The following is a 16070-nucleotide window of genomic DNA, read 5'->3' as shown; positions in this document are numbered from 1 at the left end:
CTTATCCTTTCTGTTGTGTTGAAGAGGGCTTGATGAGAAATTTTATGTGCGGGTATCACTTAGAAACCTTAGGCAGAAATGTCACTCTCAGGTTATCTTGTGGAGATCATCAAACGTGTGGTCCAGCTGGAAGAAGATCTATTCAGAAACTTAAAAGTTTTGAGTGTGTAAATGTGGCAAGTTCTTTGCTGTTTCTCGGGGCTGCGTGTGTCCTGTTGACTCACACTATACAGAAGAAATTACAGCACGAGGTAAAATGCTGAGTAGGTCCTTGCATTCGGTGGGTTATAATAGAGGATGATGCAATGATCTGCCCAAAGGAGCTGGGGTCAGAGCCAGGGAGGAGGCAGCTCCTGTGGTGTTGTGGTTGCCAGAGCGGATATTTAAGAAAAAGCTTGTGGTTTGGTCAAAGTGGGGTGCAAAGAAACAACCTGTTCCTTAGTATTTCCTGAAGAGCCTAAAGAAGTAGCTGAACTGGAAGAAGGGATTGCTCATCCTATGGATGAAAGCAGAAAGTCACAGCATGAAACTCAGACCCAAAGCTACCAGGAGGAAGTAGAGCTCTGACTGGAGGTGTGGCAAGTTATGAAGAAATGAGAGAAAACTTAGTAGAAGGAAATTTGTGCATTAAGTTAATTGCCTTATGAGCAAGTGCTTGAAGAGGCAAGTCACTGAAATAAAGTATCTTTGTATATGTAGAGGAGGAGTAATGGCCCTGCCACAGTCCCACCTAGCCCACAATGGCAGCTGTAACCATCCACGTTCAATGACCTAAAGACCAAGCCTGCGTTAGGGAGAGACAAGTGGAAACCCATGGGTGTCTGTGTTCTTTAGGAAATATGCTTTTCTGTGTGGGTAATTACCCCATCCAGCTTTTCAGCAGTCCCTTTCAAGTTAAGATCTCATCTTCAGAAAAAGCTTGACTTCATCTCTAACATTTCTGTATATCTAAAGTCATGAAGGGCTTGTAGTGAGAAATCTCTCTAAGGCCACCTGTGCACCAGCTAATTTTGCAGTGATTTTGGGGAGGGAAAAGTCAGGTCTTTCAGTTCTTCACAGTGATCCCAATCTGTTCTGTCCAGGCCACCTTTTTAGATCAAATTGACATGGTCTTTCAGGAGAAGAGTCAGAGAGACCAGGAGAGATTAGCATTGAAAATCCAAAGGTGGTTGATCAAGCAAGGCTGATATTAGTAGTCCCAGCCGGTTTGAGAGCAGGGAGTCCACCCAAAGATCCTTGTCCCTACAACACCTGATAGAGGACCTGCTCTGAGCCTGCTTATAAACCATAACCTTTAGGATCACACATTTGAAATGAGGGAGAGAGAGGAAGGAGACACCTCTTACCAGGTGTGGAGGGAAGAGCTCTGTGCATGCATTAGAAAAGGCAGCAAAGCCCTGTGGGCAGGTGAGTACCAAACTGCAGGGCCAGTGATAGTTGTGACATGGTCTCCTGATCTCAGTGGGTCAAGTGTGAGATGTTGAGCCCATTTCTTGTGACTGGAAGCCTTACGGGATATGGTCGTGGTTGCTTTCAGCACATCTTGCTTACCCAGAGGATGGTACAATCATATCATTGTTCATGGGCCTGAAGAGAACAGTTAGTCTTGTAACATGACAGGACAAGGTAAAGAGGCAGGACCAACTTCATGTTTGAAATTATTGGGTAACAACTGTAAAAGGTTAGCCATCACTCCAGATCATAAGTCTGTAAAGACAGCTTGTTACAGAGTGGCTAAGTACTTTGGAATACAGCCCATAGCAACTGTTGTTGAATTTGCACACTTACTTACCACCTCAGCAAGTTGAATCTTTCAGGTTTCTGAGGGCTGGCAAAGGTGTAGAAACAGGATTTTCTCATTTGTCTTGCAGTGGATTCTTTTTGTGTTCTGGAAGTAAAACAATTATTTGTTATCCCACCTGGCATGCTTGATGCATGAAAGCCTTCAGAATGATGGATACAAATGTGGACAGTCAATTATAACTGCTGTCAAACTAGGGAGACAATAAGGTGCTGTCCTGATTTTCTGAGAACCTAATGAAAATACGGTTTGTCGATCTGAATTTATTTCATTTTAGATGACATAAGCTTAAAAATTACCGTGTTTCTGGTTGTTAACAATGGTATTAGCAAAAATTATCCAGATTTCTGCCTGAAATGCTGATTTGGCATGGTGGCCGCCTTTTCCAGCAAGGGGCTTGGGTTCCCAGGTTGGATTAGGCCTCAAAGATCAATGAGTTTTGCAGTCTCGTCTCCAGGTCTCTCACCTGCAGGTTAGGATAGGAGCCTCCAGACAGAGCTGAGGGGTTGGTGCAGACAGGAACATGCTTGCAGACTTTGGGGGCTTCAGGTGCTAATGCCCAAAGGGAGAACATGACATGAGACCGGATCAGGACCTGCTGGGTCTGTGTTTCATGGACTGACACTCCCCATCTCATGGTTGGCCCTGGGTGGTGGGTTCACAAGCATCACGGAGAGTGGCTAACCAGCCTTCCCACAAAGCCTTTGCAAGAGATATCCACAAGTAGGAAACAGCCAGGCTTGGACACTGCTGAGATGCTTTTGGGCACTGGTGGTAAAACAGGGCGTGAGTACTGCTTTCACAGCCTGTACTGGGAGAGGAGGCTGTTACAGCCTTTGCTCTGACCTGCCACATAACATGTGCCATTAAACTTCACCCTGACTAAGGTCTGGAGACTGTAAATGTTTTCCCTAAATACGATCTTTTTTCCCTACTTCTTCCTGCCGAGCTGTTTGAGCAACCTGCCGCTGTTTGTCAGCAGGCTCTAATGTACGCCACTGTAGAAAAGAAGGCAACATGCCGCCAAGGTAAAGGAGATCTTTCTTTATTAAATGTTTTAGCATGCAGCTCCCTCTCCCTTGGGTGCTGACATGAGAGGAGGGCATGGACAAAGAGCTGAAAGCAAGCCAGAGCCACGGCAGCGGGTATCGGGTGACCGCCCTGTTGGTGCTTGCTGTGTTGGAGGCATCGGCTGCTGTGGAAGCGCTGACTCTTTGTGAGTGAACTCCGTGAAAATGTAATAGTGGGTACTGTACGCTAACTTAAAACCTAATGTGTTATTCCTGGCTTTTACATACCTGGTTACCCATGGATAAAGCTATATGATATTTATTATAGCAGGGCAGGACTGCTTTGTAATCTGAATATGCTGCATTTACACCAGTGACTTGAACAAAGTGTTTCTTCATTTCTCTAGCTATTAATGGTTTTCTCATAAGAAACCATGAAGTCAGTTTTGTTGTGTTTGTCAGCTGGGTTTTGACTGCGTGTATTTTGTTCCACAAAGGGGTTATTCAAAACCTCCCCTTCAGTCTTAATTAATTGCAGACCGGGTGGAAGGCGAGCCTGGTGGGGCTGGAGAGGTTCCCGTCTGGTTTCCATTTCGCCCGCAGGCCGTGTGTGGAAGCATGGCTGGCTCCTGGCGCTGGGACCTCAGCTGCTTGGGGCAAGCGACCAAGGGGCAAGCGACGGTATTGGCAGGCATTACTTATTTATTGATAGGCCACCAGCCTGCAGCCCAGGGTGCTCATCGGGGGCACCTTCAGGCAGAAAGTAGGTTTGTGCTGGCAAACGAGGATGAAAACCCCAAACAACCCCACCACCTCCAACCCTATCTCCTTCGGTTAAAGGCCTGTGTGACTCTTTTGGAGACAAACTCCCTATTCACAGCACTTAAATCTTGTGACGTGTAGTTGTGCTTTCTTTCAGCTCTCGGTCTGTTCCAGAATTTCTTCTCTGCCATCTCCCAGTGCCAAGGTCTCCTACCAGGGAACCGCTTAAAGCAAGGGGTTTCACAGTGGTCCCACCACGTTCAAAAGCCACCGTGTATTTTACCACAACTGCAAAAGTCAGATGTGAAACAGTAATACTCCCTGTGAAATAAAACCTGTCCTTAATAAATGTATGTAGTGCGTGAGTACCCTGGCTGGCTTAAACTCTTCAGAGCCACTACCTATCCTTTTAATTTATGCATTTCATCCTGCTGTACATATACACAAAGCCTGGAGAATACTTCTGTTTCCCCAGGAGAATATTTTTTATTGAGTTTGGCTGTGCAGAGCTCTCTTTTGCAGATGAGTTATGAAAAGCAGGAGTCTCCTCCAAACATTGCACAATGGCATGTTGAGATAAAAGGTGGGCCCACCGTCACGTTGCCCTCCAGGAAACTGCATCTCATTGCAAAACATCAAAATTTAAAAGGTACTACAGAAATAAGCCCCTTCCAAAGAAGAGTTTTATGGAAATACCATCTCCCTCGGGTAGAAAGGGGGGGTCTCTCTGAATGAAGTTTGAGGCTCGCAATCTGCCTGCTGGGTAGTACCTGTGGGGAGAGCGGGGTACAGGGAGCCACACGCTGCAAAACGAGGTGAGAAATCCTGCTCCCACCACGCATGGCGCCTCATGGTTACACGAGGGCTCGTGCTGCATTGGGTGTCAGGGTGAGAAATGAGGGCAAACATGCTCTCTGCTTCAAGCAGCTTTCAGTATAGAAAGTAAAAGTCAGACATAAAAATGCCTCAGGAAATGCCAAGGATGGTCCTAGCATAGCACATAACAACAACAATTTGTTATGTGGCATTTTAGTGTCTTCTGCACAGACAGACAGGAGGATTTCTGAGCTTTGCAGGAAAAGTGGATGCTGTAAGAAGGATGAAACTACAAAAAGGACTACACATTATCACAGCAGGCAAGCGGACAGCAGAGGCAGAGCGCAGAACTGAGGCAGGATTTACTGACCGCTAACTTCAATAATGATGTTGCAATAGGACGTGCCAGGTCAGAGCACTTATTCCAGCACCTTCCTCTGATAAGTGATTTCAGATGCTTTCAAGGACAGAGCGAGAAATCCCGTAGTAAAGTGGAATGAACTGGGGAGAGAGGTGAGGGTGTTAAGGAAGAGCTGGAACAGGGTAAGCAGCTTCAGGTTGCTACACAGGACATGGGAAAACTGCATGTGCTGGGTAGGATGCAACTGTCTCCCATCTCACCCTGTGCAGCTGGGTGGGTAGGTGACATCGGGGGCAGAGGGCTCTTGCACCAAGGGTTGCACAGTTAACCCAAGCCAGTGAAAGCTGGGCTGTATCAGTAACGTGCATACTGCAAAGGACCTAAGGAGATAGGCTCTTCACATGTGAAGACAAACGGGAGATTATTCCTGACACATGGCATGGTTATTGAGGGAAGCTGACACCCACGTCTGTTCAGAGAGCTGTGCCCACGCTCTCCTGCCATGCGTCAAGGGTACTGTGCAAGAAGAGCTGGGAAAAGGATGTTCAGCTATACATTGCCATGGCAGGTGGAGTTCATCAAGCTGAGCATAAAAGTGATGCTGCCAAGAAAACTGTACTGATGCCATGTGAAAAAAGGCATTTCTGTGACCAGGACCTGTGCGACGGGTCAGGCTGCTTGGGCTTGGCCTAAGAGCGTTTCGGCACCCACAGCCTTTTGGGTCTTTGTGCGCATCTTTCACTGGCATCCTGACTGCTCTGAATGCAGTCTGTGCTACTGAAGAAAAGCGGGTCCCATCACGCTGATGCTCCATGACAAACTGCTCACCGATCTGTTGGCTTTTGAAGTTAAAGGGATTTCCAAGATAAATGGACTTTCCCTATACTGTCTACTTAAATTACTATGCAGCTCTAGTTATTAAGCGATCTATTACACAAACACCTATTCTCACAAACTGGTGAAAAATGAAAGAAAATCTTTCTGCTAAAATTCTTCTAAAAACAAATAAGGAATACAGCCCCTCAGTACAAAAGGAGAGTGAACTCCTAGAAATCATGGCACAAAGAAGATGTAGCAAAAAAGTGCACAGGAGCATCTCTATTGAAAGGGCTATAGTGAGTGTCTGACACTTGGTACAACAAACCCTGAAGGCTAGACACTTCAGAAAAGATGAGCCTGCTACTTTCCACCTCCACCTTTGCAAAAAAAAAGGAAAAAACCAAGCAGAAAAAATTACAGTCTTCAGCAGAGGAGTGCTGTTTGTCTCTTATACATGCTGCAGAAAAATATTGATCATCCACTTGAAATTACTAAATTCAGTGGGGAAAAGAAGCCTCCGATCTGCTCCTGTTTTCCAAAGCACCCACCCAGAGAGTTCAGGCACATGAGCTCTGTTGATGCCACCAAGCGATTATGGGAGCTGAGGGGTTTGGGCATCATTTAGATGTAAAAGTTCTGCCAGAGTAACTACACTGGCCAGCCCTCTGGTTGCAGGCAGTGCAGACAGGCAAAAATGCTTTGCCAATATATATTGAGCAAATATATAGCAATACAAGATACACAAAAGCAAATCTTCTGTATGCTTGAAGGGTTGATTCTATATTAAGGCTTTTGCTGTCATAAAAATGTTGTAGCAACAACAACAACAAAATCACAGCAGCTATAACTGACCACAATTATTAGGCAAAAGTTTTATGTGACCGTTTAGCTTAAAAAAACATGTCTCTCAGCCTCAGCATCAGTTTTTGGGATGTGTTTATGAAAGAGTTGTGGCAGGTGAGTTGCAAGTCGGCAGATCTCAAGGGTTTGAGATGAGAAATATGAAAAAGAAGAAAGGCTGGAACAATGCTGGTAGCACCAGCTTTGTAGTCAAATGAAATAAATTTTCACCATTGCAAGGCTTTAGGAGCGATTAATAGAAACCTTACCTCCTAGCTTTTTTTAGGAGCTCATTCCATTTGCAATTCGGTATGTCTTGTACTGAATCAGGAGGACACACAGGCATGAGGGGTGTCTCTCCGCATCTGACTCAGCTGGGCTGGAACTGTTGGGACGTAATAACAACTTCTGAAACTGCTCTTCCCATCAGCTTTCCTCTTCATCAGTAACAGCCTCGAACGGTTGTTGACATACTGCTACAGAAGAAGAAATGTTTTCTACCTGAGAGGCAGTTTAATCAGACGTGGGGCACTGGTCTAAGCAGTACTATTCGATCAGTGTTTGCAGAGAAGGGGAGAAGCACTGTAGCTTGTAAATTATTTTAAAAATCAGGTTAAGTGTCTCCCAAGCAGGGTGAAGAAGTGGCTCCAGCCTCAGAGAGGTCACCTGAGGAGAAGAAAAATAATTCCAGGGCTACTACAGAATACACCTGAAAATGTTTTAAAGTAGATGTCAAAATGACAATATTTCAAGATGGATCTGAAGTCCATTTCAGTCCTGTTAACTTCCACTAGGTATGGGCCAAGCTTTTACTGCAGACCACGGCACCCAGCAGGCAGCTTTGAGGAACTCTTACAAGCATGGTCATGAACCTTTCAGGTTTCAGGGAAGAAAAAAGTCCAGCTAGAAAACTGATAAAGCAAAATAGTCGCATGTAAATAGGACACCCCAGGGTATCAAAAGCGATTAAAAACTTCTGTAATCATGACTGTAAGCCATTTGCCAAAGCTAGTAAAAGAGAGAACCAAATTATCCTTTAGGTCTGTGTTTTAGACCACAGTGTCCCTGATAATGCCCAGCTGGAGGAAGAAAAAAGTGATGGAGCTGGGATGCCGAAGAGAAACCATGGCCCCATCCATCTGGCCCAGTAATCTCTGCAGGATTTGGCTTTTTCTAATGCCTGAGAAGTGGCAGCACAAGCTGAACCTGAAGCCTGAGTGATGTTTTTCTTGCCAACCTGTGTTAGCATCTCCTTCTTTAAGACAAGTTTAATCATGTTCCCAGGAACAGTTGTGCAGAGACAGCACTGAAAGCCTGGGGGAGATTTCTGTAGCAAGCTACCCTTGAACTGGGACCATCCTTGTAGTACGGCACCAGGACTTTCTCAGAAGCTGAGAGGACGTGGAAGACCCTCACCTGCTCACCCAGAGACCTTCAGGAAGTCAGAGCCGAGCCCCACCACAGTCACAGTGTTCCCCTTATGACTTCCTGGTCATTACTGATTTATTACTGGAGTATTTGTGTGTAAATGCTCAGTTTGTCGTGCTATTGCCAGCCCTCTCCTCCTACCAGCAGCTTTTGTGATGATGAAAATTGATGTCACCTGCGGAGCAGATTGTGCAGCATCTCTGATATAATCGGGCAGAGGGCTAAATCCGGGTAAGAAAAGAGAGAAATTTTGTTTCCACACAAATCCTTTGGGAAGCAGAGATGATTAATGGAAAAAAAGGTCAGTGGGACTTCAGGAAAATATATATTTCAAAGTTTGCCAGTGTGTGGCAGTGGTCCTTTAGTAAAGGCAGTCACACAAAGCGAAACACAGTTAAGTTGCATGCTTCACTCTGGAGGCCAGCTTGGAAGAGGACCCAGACAGCCACTCACAGGGCATGCACAGGATTAAAACAATCTTAGAGACACCAATTAAATAAAAACATGTTTAAAAAAAAAATCATTGCAAGATCTACAGTAGCTTGACCTGAGGTGTGACACAAATGAATTGCTAATAAAACCTGCCAAGGAGGAGCAGTTTAAAGGATGCCTTTAACACTTTTCACAATAAAATAGTTTTCATAAACAGCTCATTTATCTCCCAGGCTCCCTCCGATGTGTTGCTGCTGAGTGATTCTGCAGTCATTAATGGATTGCAAACTCCCCTGCAACCAACGGCAAATAATTAACAACTTAGTACCTTTCCAGGATGATAGCCTTCTTTGAAATATGCTTTGAAATGCACCATGTTTGAACAATGGGCAGAGCTGAAAGCCACGAGGGTTGGATATCTCACGGCTTTTTGGACCTCTGGGAAACTCCCTTGGAAAATCTGCCTTGTTTACGACTCGAGCTCTCAAATGCAGGGGCATTGTTTCTGCAGCAGCCTGTAAAGCTGAGAGGTAAGTACGAGGACAAGCCCAGACCCAAGTAAGGACTAAGTTTGAAGCTGTGGTCTTGAAAACGTCGGTTCAGCTTCTGCCTCAGCCTGGAGGCACCTGGTGTGCACCATTCGTGGGGCTCGAGGAGTGGGGCAGTGCCCTGCGTGGGAGCCACTGTGGCTTCTGCTCACACGTGGTCCAGGGATCTCTGTGCTGACCCCAATGTTTCCTCTGGATTTTATCCAGAGGCTGTTGCATGTAAAACAGAGACACTGCTGAGATCTGGGAGTAGTTCTTCCTTTGTCTATGTGACTGTCCTAACCATTGGTTAATGGAGAAAGAAGCAGAAGCAGTGGGATCAAGCTGGTTCCAAAAGTGGCTGGGAAGCAAGACAAGGATTTGCCAGGAGAGTGAGACAGGGCACTGGAGAGCTCTTCTTGGAGCAGGGGAGCGAAGGGTGACTGGTTCAGCTGGCCCTTATCTGCTCTCCTAAGAGGTGCCTATGTTGGACACCAGCTGGTGAATAGGCTGCATTGTAACAGTAAGCCTGCTGAAGCTGATTTGTTTTACATTTTATTCTGCTTTTTGTAACTACTCTTGAAAATGCTCTGGTGTCACTGTGGGGTGATCGGGGGACAGGACTTCCATGGTCATAAGCAAGAGCTCCGCGTGCACTCCCAAGAGGTGCTGTCACTGCACGGGGCAGGGACGTGTGTGTGTGTCTGTGTGTGTCTGTGTGTGTGTCTGTGTGTGCCTGTGTGTGTGTGTGTCTGTGTGCAAGGCAAAGGGTGGAGTGCTGAAGTCACAGCCTCAGAGGCAAAGCAAAACAATCGCTGAATTCAGAGCCAGGTTCACACTCAGCCTGCTAATTTGAAGGCAAAATGGTAGCTAGTTGTGTGCACGGTGTTTGCAAGCACTTCTGGGTGTTTGCAGAACCCTTTGCTTGCCTCAGACAAGGAGCTACTCTGCCAAGTGCAAATGCAGCAACTGTATTTGCAAGTGGTTACATGGGCATTTGGGCGGTATATGCCTGTAAGAGACTGCGCACATTTAAAATGAGGCATTGACAGGTAGCATGGCCTGAATCACCTCTTTTTTAGAGTGAAAACCCAGTGGAAAGCTTTCCTAAGAAGGAAGTATCCAGAATGCTTCTACTGAAACCCTTTCCCCCCTCCCCAGTTGTCTGGTTGGAAGGACAGCATGTACCTCTGCCGACAGCAGTGCTGCGGCAGTGATTCCTTTATCTTCGGCACGGCTTTATCGCGGTGATATTAGTTCAGCTGTGAAGAGGACAGTGCAGACGGGGCAGTAAGGAAAAGAACTGCACTTCTAAAATAGGGACACCTGACCATGCAACGCCTAGCACTTTAGAAAAGGGAACATGAAACCACACTACTTTAAAAAGCAAGTGGCGAGAAGGGTAGTGGTTTGAGAAAAAAAACGCATTTGGGTGTCTCTTGTTTTTGAGGAATGACGAACTCATTCTCCTGCCAGCTACAGCCAGAGCTCCCTTGGTCTTTTATTAAGAGCTTTCCCTTCACTGACTGAGCTGTGTTGGTTATCTCTTGCAGGTGGCCAGACACGGAGCCTCATGGACCTTTCCTGGTGTTGGTCCTGGCAACTGAATGGAAATCACAGCGTCGATGAGACTTGCAAGTTTGCCGACCCCACCGTGGGCACAACTGGAGTGCAAGGAAGGTGCTACACAGGGGCGTCACCCCCCTTGCTGCACGGATGTGGTCAGCCCAGGCATGCCTGTGGTCAAGAACTTGAGCTTCGGTGGGAGGTATCCCGCTGTGCCGTTTCAGGGATGATTGAGCACGCTATTAACACAGGACATGTCTAAACATAGATGGCGCAACAGTTTAACTAATCATTAAACTGTTAATTTTAAAGCTGTGGCTTTGAAGCGCTACAGGCTGCTCTCCTTAAACTCAGTGTCTGCAGAGGCACAACCACCCCGGTTTGAAAATGGTGGCAAGCGGCTGGGGAGCAAGGTCACCTCCAAATCCACAGCAGCTCCAACCGAAACAGCGTGTCCGACTGTGCCCTGAAACAGGAGGCTCTGCCTGACCACAAGCCTGTTGGTCTAACCTGTGCCTGCAGATGCAGTAGCGAAATCAGTGTTTAAAATCCAGTGAGACGTTGCCAGAGCCCTCAAAACTTCTCATTCCTTCCAGCAGTAAAGGGATTTTACCTTCATAAGCACCCTCTGATAGTGAAAGCATGCATTCTCCTTCTACCAACTGTAAACAGATCTACTGAATTCATTAAGTGACTAGAGTAAGGTCAGGCAGGAAGCTGTGGGTGAACTGGAAATTTTGGTGCAGGCCTGTGAACCCTGGCCTGGCTCCCTAGTCATCGGCCAACTGCCTGCCTGAAGGAGTAAAAGGCAAATTTGCATCTTCTAAGTGCCTGTTGTATTACTGAGATCAGGGATTTGCATTGCTCTCTCAAGTTCCTGATTTCTATTATTAGGTCTCTTATATATTTCTCTGTGTTGAGTTTGCCGTAATAAAAGATAATAAAAGATATAAAGAGATAATGTTGTATTCCCCAGACACTATTTCAATGTGACTGTGACAGTAAGGGTATGAAAACTATGCTTAAACAGGACTATTATTTTAATACATCTACCTTGCCAAGTTCTAAAGTCCAGAAAGGAGCTATAACTAGAGCTGGTTACAGTGTATATATGCATTGAGTTTCACTGTAAATGAATTGGTAGAAAATTGGCTAGGAGCATGGCTGAATGAACAGGGAGATAAATACTGCTGGGTAATTTAATTTTTATTTCCTTCCATTTGGTGGATGTGTGTTCCTTTAGCTGCACGTCAACAGCGAGTATTTCACAATGCAATTTTTTACTGGTGTGTGTGCAGATCTTTCTCTTTTGATAGCACCACACCAGAGGTTTGCTTGCCTCATAAAGTTTATTTTAAGAGTGTCTCATTTTAATGAAGAAGGGTATGCCACAAGCTCTCACTTGTTGTATGGGCAGAAAATGTAATTCTGCTGGGGTGGGGCATGCTCGGAAAAAATGGCAGTGCATGTTGATAGCTCATCACAGTGGTGTTTATCTGAAGGGCATTCATTCTGCAAGTCATGCCTCTTCCCTTAAGAAAAAGAGAGTTTTCCTCTATTGTAATGTTTAACTCTTAATATTCCCCTCTGCATTTTTTCTTGAAAATACCCAGGAAAATTTGACCATCTTAGCTTTACAATTGTCCCCTGTGAAAAGGTCAGAATGATCATAAGCGTGGACACATCAGAGGAGCAGCTACTAGGCATCAAAAGAGCAGCATGACTGCTGCTGCTACACTGAGGGCAGGTGCCGAGTCCACTGAAAAGAGCCAGCCAGCCTGTGCAGAGGTTAACCCGGTGGCAGCACACATCATTTGGTTACACACCAGACGTCCCTTCTGCCCGGCTTCCAAACCGTGCACAAGCAGAATGGAGAGTGTCACAGGTTTGCTGTGTTACTTTTAATAACAGTTTTCTTCCTTACCAATCTCTGGTTTTATTAATGTGGCAGCTGTCCTGTTTTAGAATTTTCGGCTGAGGTCTTTCACAACTAGTTAAAATGTTTTGCTAAAAAGTGTGCAAAATGAATCCCAAGGGAAAAGCAAGACCCATCCTAAACAAACTTTGCGAAAGAGGAGATTAGATTTCAAGTAATAACAGAGTATATAATAGAGAAGATTTGATTAAAGGGTTGCCAAGGGTAAGTCATTTCAGGAAGGAGAAAGCTCACCAGGTAGCGGAATGGACAGAGAAAGAGATCTTATGAATATGGGAAGAAAAGGAGATGGCCATGAAGAAATGAAGCCGAAGAAAGAGAACACAAATACAGGAAAACAGGCCAACAATTGTAATGGAGAACTGGGTAAACAGTATTAGAACAAAAATCAACTCATATTTGTGCATATAATTAAGGAAATTTGCTTAACTGTTCTTGCCATCCATTTGCATGTGCCTGTTATGACTGTTAGGTCAACTGAACCATACTATATCATGGTGGTTCAAAGAATGATTATTTCAAAGCTGCAGGTACAAGTATTTGCAAAAGCAAACGGAAAATCACGCTGTGTTAATATTAGCACTGAAATGACTTGCCTTGTCCTCCAGTCAGGAAATGAAAACAATGGCACACAACTTTATGTGACCAACAAAACTTAATTGCCAATAACAAATAGTCCCAGGGAACTGTTTAAGAACAACTGATGGATGCTAACTGGGAGATTGCATCACTTTGGATCACGACAGCGTGTATGGAAATAGACATGTTGGTTATTCCAAAGATAGATAGAAAATCATGGTGCCTCTGGATAAGCTGTTTGATATAAACATGCAAGCATCTTCAGTTAGGGGGAAGTGGGCTTAATGATGATGTGGAGGGAAGAAGAACCAGCATCTGAAGCATGGTGTGAAGGCAAAATGATTGATGAGGGAGGAAACAAGGGAATTCGGAAATCTGATAGGAAAACTGGCAGCAGAGTTTTGGCTGTGCTCTTTATAACCTTAGAAGTGCTCAGAAATTAAATAGCTTGTTATTTCACCAATATTAGTGTTAGGCTAGCTGGCCTGCCCCTTCCAACCTGATGGATGAACTTTTTATGATGTTTACTCTTTTCCAGCTCTGCTGCATCACTGCATCATTTTCTCTGCCTCCTCAGACGATGGGTAACTAAAGATAGCAACTCTTACGCAGTTCCTTGACAGCTGGCAGTAAATGACCCATGTCCCTGCAGATATATTTTTGGTTCAGTTATTCTGTCATTTGTGTTTCACTAATCCTAACTCTTATTATCTCCGAGGTGCATTTGTCTCCCAGGCTCCTGCTCCCTTCACCTCTGCAGTGACTGTAACCGCCCAGAGTTTCCCTCATGCCCATAATTTACCATGACCTGAACCCTTACAGGGGTCTTGTGCTTTTTTCTCTGTCCTCACTTCATTTCTTTCACTTCTATGTATTTGCATTGGATTTCTGAGGCCTCTTAAAAACTCCTCTTTGTGATCTGTCTTTCAGCAGTCTTTGCCAGCCCTACTTTGGAGGCGGTGGAGAGAAATGCCGCTCCTGGGGTGTTTTTTGGATTGGTTCTGCACGAAACCTTCAGGAACACCTGGTAAGTGTAGCCAAAATGGTGCTGTTTATTGGCGGTGAGTGCATACCAGCAAAACACGTGTGATACCTCCTGCTGGTGGCAGAAAAAAGGAAACCACTTTGATGAAGTATTAAAAGATTGTTTTACAGATTCCACAGAAAATTCTGTACAGCCAGAAACTAAAATACCGCTCTGTATACAATGGCAGTATTGACGCTGTTTTACTTCAGGCATGTAACGTAGGCATTTTGGATCACACCCGTGTCTTTCTTGGTCTCTTTCTTGACTATATAGGGAATTTGGTCAGCTAACTTTGGTCTTGAATCACACCCACAGCAGATGACTAACACTGCCCTAAACAGAGATTTGTAGTATAAACCCTCATCATTTCCACTGAATGGATCTGGTGCTTTTCTCTTGGCAGATGTGGTGCCGGTGGTACCGGGAGGCGTAATGCAGGTGACCTTGGCTGGGCAGGTGGCTCACACCCATCCCTACCACTGCAGGAGAAATGGCCAGAGGAGGAAAGCTCTCCTGTCCTGGGACAGCACGGCAGGCCAGGCAGGCAGGAGAGCAGCCACAACACCAACTACTCTTCTCCATGGGTTATTTACTGGTACCCTCCCCGCTCAGGGGCTCTCCAGGTGGACAGTGCTTGTGTGAGTTGGGTACAGCCTGGCTTCCTCCCTCTGCCCCCATGCATTTTTTGGGTACCAAATGGTGCGGAGCAAGAGTGACTCCCTGCCGGAGAGGCTGGCGAGAGGGAGGTGAAGGGGTGGGGGGGCTCGCTGGGGCTCCCCCGACGTGCGGTGCACAGCCTGTGGGCAGCAGCCGCTGCACAGCTCACGCTGCTGAGGGAGGCTGATGCCCTCCCCTGTGCCACCTTGGTATTTATCCCAGTTTTTTTCAACATCCACCTCGTAGTTTCCATTTTTGTCGCATCCAGATCTTTGTCTTTTGCTTTTTTGTCTGGTTTTCCATAGCAAGCTTAATGCTTGTGGATTCACATCCTTGGTGGGGGAAGCCCCTCTCTTCAGCCTCCCCAGGATGGGCAGAGCCCTGCCCAAGCACTCACCACCCCTTTTCAAGCCCCGAGCACACTTCCTAGAGAGGAACCAGGTGCAAAAAGGGTTTCTGCATGGGGGGCTGCTAGGAGTGCAGCTGAAGCAAGGTGCCCGTTCAGCAAAGATCGCCGAGCAGCTCTCCACCAAGGGTGTCTCCCAGCTGCTTCTGGCCCACTTCCCTGGCTGATCTCTTTTCCAGCAGTGTTGTCACACCTTCCCATTCGCCTTTTGCCCAGCCGGCTAGGTTTTCAAGCTCTCTGTGGCAAGGATGTAATTATTTAAATTGCTCTCTGTAGTTACAACCAGGCTATAAAACTAATAACTTGAAACAGTGCCTTAGCCTAGGTAATATGCCCTGGAATCTAAAACACTAAACTCCAGTGCAGGTAAATTTGTAGCTGGTGTGGATATGCTACCAAATTTCTGCTGAACCACCAAAATGCCTGAAATGCTCCTGAAATCTTTCTAATGCACTTGGGTCCATCCCCCTCTTTCTTCTGTTTTGCTTTAATGGACAGGGCTGTGGCAATGCTGCAGCAACGCGTCTAAAACTTGTGTCTGACCCAAGGGTGGGTGCTGCAGGGGTGTGATGTGAGGAAGGGTGTGATTGTTGCTCATTAAGCACTTAAAAAAAAAAAAGGTCCCTCGAACATAGATCCAGAACAAGCTTTTGAATTGAAAATGAACGTGGTGTAAGTTAGTATGTTAAGTCAAAATTCACGTGAAAAGAAAAAAAACCCTAGCAAGTCATGGAAGTGTGGCCTATTCAAACTTTCCACGTGTAAACTGCCTGGAGTTCAGAGCCTGACAGGACTCGAAAACATTGGCGGTGCTGCCATCGGAGCCACGGTGCTGCTGGATGGCACACCTTGCGCCAGCCGGGCTCTGCTCACCTCTGCCAGACCAACGGCAAGGGGGTTTGCCAGAAATAGAAGCCTTAGTCTTTTGCCAGCTTGTAGAAATGCTGACCCCGACAGAAAAAGAATAAAGTTGTGCTTTTTCCCCCACCTGCGAGCCATTAGGGAAAGTCAGAGGCACCCCTTTTACAGCTGTTCAAGCTGTGCTTCCCTTTGATGGCTACCTTCCTTATCAGCACAGCTCTGCGAAGCGGCTGGCGATACTT

At 45.9% G+C, this 16070-nt stretch overlaps 1 protein-coding gene across 1 annotated transcript in view; it reads left to right on the top strand.

The window, feature by feature from the left end:
• The window catches only part of LOC140648061 (uncharacterized), a 35981-nt gene extending 21175 nt beyond the window's left edge, over nt 1-14806 (top strand). Inside the window, exons 6-9 of the mRNA XM_072853462.1 lie at nt 10350-10476; nt 12020-12247; nt 13808-13904; nt 14308-14806. The gene's annotated coding sequence lies outside the window, so the exon portion shown is untranslated. The remainder of the gene's footprint in view (nt 1-10349; nt 10477-12019; nt 12248-13807; nt 13905-14307) is intronic.
• Nucleotides 14807-16070: the final 1264 nt, after the last annotated feature.

The sequence above is a fragment of the Ciconia boyciana genome, chromosome 1 (assembly GCF_034638445.1).
Source record: "Ciconia boyciana chromosome 1, ASM3463844v1, whole genome shotgun sequence".
In the NCBI taxonomy this organism is placed as follows: Eukaryota; Metazoa; Chordata; class Aves; order Ciconiiformes; family Ciconiidae; genus Ciconia; species Ciconia boyciana.
This window is presented reverse-complemented; position numbering and strand designations above follow the sequence as displayed.